The 4677-nt window shown below is 33.4% G+C and overlaps 1 long non-coding RNA gene and 1 pseudogene across 1 annotated transcript; one reads left to right on the top strand and one right to left on the bottom strand.

Moving 5' to 3' along the window:
- Positions 1–593: 593 nt before the first annotated feature.
- On the top strand, positions 594–1028 carry LOC145075484 (copper transporter 1 pseudogene; annotated as a pseudogene).
- Positions 1029–3159: 2131 nt separating this feature from the next.
- Positions 3160–4393, bottom strand: LOC145074668 (uncharacterized). Its single transcript, XR_013691985.1, has 3 exons — positions 4131–4393; positions 3835–3955; positions 3160–3645 (listed from the first exon to the last, which is right to left on the bottom strand). It is a non-coding gene; the product is annotated as an uncharacterized LOC145074668 (long non-coding RNA).
- Between the last annotated feature and the right edge of the window lie 284 nt (positions 4394–4677).

The following is a 4677-nucleotide window of genomic DNA, read 5'->3' as shown; positions in this document are numbered from 1 at the left end:
ATATATTAATTTTGTAAGAATGAACTTATGAAAACAATAAAAATACATAAACTGTTATAGCTAAAGAAAATTTACAAGTAATTTTTATTTTGCATAATATTAATTGTTATTTCGTTTACCTTATACAACAATAACTTATGTAGGATTTATATTTTATATAACAAAAAAGTTAATTTTCTTACATTCTTCATTTTGAAAATCATCAAAAGATTTGAACTTTGTAAATAACTTTATTCACAAAATTAGTAATTTTGAGGTAATTACTAATTAATAGCTATAAACGATGGCAAAGTTGGTTATTTCGTTGCAATTCACGGAAAAAGCAAGGATGTTTTTTAAAACTTTTTTATGCCTTTTATTTAGGAATGTTGTTAATGTAACAAATCAAGTTTACGACCCAATCTCTATTTATCCCCATGTACGACTACATTAACATACCAACAATATTGTACTATCAAAAGTAAATATGTATCGTACCATACAGTATATAATATATCCTACTATATATATACAAACAAACTTGTGAATACTGACTGATTCATATTTCATACAAGAAACAAAAAGATCGAACCAGACTCATTTGTAGCTTGATCATGGCTCCACCACCGATGATGACGAATGGTGTCAATGGAACAACACTGGGGATGCCACGTCGGAAGAGAATGATTATGCACATGACATTCTATTGGGGAAAAGACGCTTTGATCCTTTTCAAAGGGTGGCCAGGGCCAAATAACATAGGCATGTATGCATTGGCTTTGATATTCGTGTTTTTTATGGCTCTTTTAGTGGAATGGCTTGCTGATGCCATGTCAAGGATGAAATCCGAAGGTGCGGCGTCTGGATTGGCTCAGACGATGTTGTATGGCTTACGTGTCGGGATTGGAAACATGGTGATGTTGGCTTTGATGTCATTTAATGTTGGAGTTTTTTTGGTGGCTGTATTGGGACATACATTAGGGTTCTTTTTCTTTCGGGTGATAATCAGATCCAGAGAGGAGAGAGATGTGATTTCGAATAGTTGTTAAGGTGAATTTTTTTTTTAACTTTTTAATTATTTCAATAATATTGAATTTTGATCAATAAAAATTTGTCGAATGTAAGTTGGTTTAGCCAGAAGACGCAGAACGGCAGAAAGTTTAGGCGTTTTTACACGAATCGCTCAACATGAAATGCATCTTAGGGAGTTTGCCCAAAAGGAGCCTGGCCCAAGAAGGACCCGTCAAAAAGCCCACCAAGACCAGCCATTGGCCTAGTAATTTGCATGAAAATATTCAAGCCCATGACCAAAAATAGCTTCTATCTATAGATGTTATTATGTTAAAAAGGTCACATTTTCATGGGACACAAGGTTTTTATTCATAAGGAATTTGTTGTTAGACCATTTAGAAAAGGTTTTTTCTTTATTTCTTGTATATGATCGCGTCAAAATCATATGAAAGAAATACCCCTGCTACCCTTTCAGTGATCGCTTTATATTTAGTCATAAATGTCTTCTACCTCATCTTCTTCTTTCTGTTTTATAGGTTATTCTCTAAGAAAATCACACCATCCACTAAAGCTCTTATGTCTCCTTAGTTTTCGATTTTATTATGTTATAACTACATTACTAAACTATTTTATGAATTGTGAAATTATTTGCACTGATTGTTGGAACGCGATGAACTAGTGAAGTCGGTAATATCAAATGTTTTGATTGTGATTTCTAGTAATTTCAAATCTTTTGATTGTGATTTTGTGATTTCGCTTGCTCTTTGTTAGCTATATAATTTTATGTACTTTGTGAGGGTTAACAAAGTATTACAAGATTGCCTAAAAGCCCTAAACTTGGGATTTTACATTTTATTTTTATTATCTAAAGTGTTTATTTATGTATTATAATCATATTTATGTATTATAATCATTCCGTTTAATCAATGGATCATGATTAGTTTGTCACTTTTTGAAGTAAGTTGCTCCTTGAAGTTACATTCGCATATGCAACGAGCAAAAATCCAGTAAGTGGTGAATTGGCCTTTTTGGCAAATAGATTCATTTAGATTTTTTTTTTTTGCTGGTGGTGATTAGTTTTCTTTTAACAAATAATTTTTTTTAAACATGTCATAAAATAAAGATAAAGTTATATAAATAATCTCTGTTGTTGACAATAAAATACCACTTATAGTCCTTATGAATTTTCTTTGATATGGATGGTCTTTGTTAAGTATGCATTATATGTTAACTTGTTAAGTATGACAAATCTATACCAACCCCCTTTTCCCTAGCTATGTAAAAATGACCAAACTCTACTCTTTTGAGTGGCTTGGCATCGTTTAAGTATCCAAATTATTATCTTTAATTTCAATATTTTAGAAAAAAAAATCCAATAGTCATGTAAAGTGTATCATAGTAAAATATCATCAAAGTATAAATCTCAAAATCACATAATACGGAAAAACATGGGTGGATGAAGTGCGATCAAACCGGGTTCTTTTCCTTCGAGTTGGAGTACCTGAAACATACATTGAAAATCATAAGCACAAAGCTTAGGTGTTGTTTGTTAAAAAAAAAAAAAAAAAAAAAAAAAAAAAAAAAAAACTCTTAAGACCACTTTTTGTTGTGCAGTGCAGCACACGTGCAACACTTGCCCTCTCACAACAGTTTGTTTTTTGGAAGACTTCATACTACAAAACATTTATGTGTCTTTTGTGTGTGTCTTATGTGCGTCGTAGCTCTTGAATTACTTCTTCAAACCTCTTCAGGTTTCATTTTTTCAAAATGTTTTTTTTTTTAATTTGGTATAACTTATCTTTTTTAAACTTTGATTTACGGATTTGATAAAATTTAGTTTATAGTTTCCACAATTTTTATAACTTGATTTTTATTTTTATTTTTTTTTAAAAAACTTCGCTTTTTTTTAATCTTTTTACTATTTATGTTAATAATATTTTCAGTGTTAGTTGTATCTTTTTTAACATGTGTAATTTTTTTACGAACTTTGTAGACATCAAGGTTGTAGAAATCGCTCGGCGGTGAACTGGGGTCAATGGATTAATAGGCTAGACGGGCATTAATCGGGGGATTAATCGGAGACCATTAATTATTAAAAAAAAATATAAAAAATTAATAAATATAACATTAACATCAATGATTGTTTATTCGATTAAAAACAATCCTCTGATTGGAATAAGAAGTTACAAATACAAGCTGAAGTAATCACAACAATCTATTACAACACCAAAAAAGAACCACTTGATAGTATTATACACTAACTGGGAACAACAAAAGTGGACCATTATACCTTCTAAAATTGAATATCATCTAAATGGTACATCACTACAGACAACAAGTTTTGAACACGAATCATATTACTCAATTAAAGAAATCACTGTGTAGAACGTGAAGCAGCAAGAACACCCCCTGCAACATGAAAATTGAATAAATTCGGATGATGTTGTTTTGCTTCCATTTCTCCTTCCCATTTCGTGTTCTGCTGATCAGACAAGCAGAGATGATTGACCCATGAATACCAACACCTTTCTTTGATATTCAAGACCATTTGATAATGAGTCTTCACTTAGGCAATTAATCGAACACTTGGTGGGCAGATGGTTTCATACATAAACCAACATTACCACTGCTTCTGCCCTACCTGTTACTTACAACCTGAAACAATAAGGATCTTGGAAGTAACATACATACATACATACATAATCACAAGTTATTGCAATAACATGATTCTAACATTGTTTCGATTCAACAAGATTCAATCAGGTAATGTATGTACATACATATCCTTAAACTCAACCGATTCTATAGTACGTGATTAAGAAATTGAAAAACAACTAATCTTACATAATCAGGAAATTGGCGTCGACGGGAAAATGAGGTTGGTGTTGACAAGTAGCTGCGATTCTCCAATCGGTGAAATGATTCTCCAATTGATCAGCAATTGGTGACTAGCGAAGCTGCGAGCCTGCAATAGAAATAAGGATGAGCTTGAAATAAAGGTGAAATTTGGAACCGATTTCAATCAGAATGTTCTTGGATAGCGGTGGGGTTGTTCAATCAAGAGAGAAAGGAGATTCAGTCGAGAGAGAAAGGTGAGTAAGGGGATGCAAAGTAGGGAAGAAAGAGATGCGTACGAGTACCTGCGATTCTCCGATCGGCGAAATGATTCTCCAATTGATCAACAATTAGTGACTAGCAAGGTTGCGAGCCTGCAAGAGAAATAGGGATGAGCTTGAAATGAAGGTGAAATTCAAAGCCGATTTCAATCAGAATGTTCTTGGATAACGGTGGGGTTGTTCGATCAAGAGAGAAAGGAGATTCGATCGAGAGAGAAAGGTGAGGAAGGAGATGCAAAGTGTGGAAGAAAGAGATGCGTAAAAGATATATGAAATGATAAAAAGTTCATCCCACATCGTTGGTGGGATAACATATGAACACAAAACTTATTCTATAAAAAGGGAGCTAGCTCCTTTAAGAATCAAACCCAGCTATGCTTTGGGCTAGCCGGCTCCTTTGAGCTGGTGGGTTTTTTTATTGTTATTCGAGCCAATTTGGTCTGATTTGGAGTCCGAGTTGGTCCGATTTTGTCCGATTAGGACTGAGTTGGACCGATTTTGACCGTTATTGACCGAGGCCGATTATTTTACCCTCTAACCCTTATCCGTAGGCGGTTGGAGGCCGCCAAGC

This window comes from Lactuca serriola, chromosome 9 (assembly GCF_051521515.1).
Source record: "Lactuca serriola cultivar US96UC23 chromosome 9, Lser_US96UC23_V15, whole genome shotgun sequence".
In the NCBI taxonomy this organism is placed as follows: Eukaryota; Viridiplantae; Streptophyta; class Magnoliopsida; order Asterales; family Asteraceae; genus Lactuca; species Lactuca serriola.
Note: the sequence above shows the minus strand (reverse complement) of the source record. Positions and strands in the feature narration are given on the sequence as shown.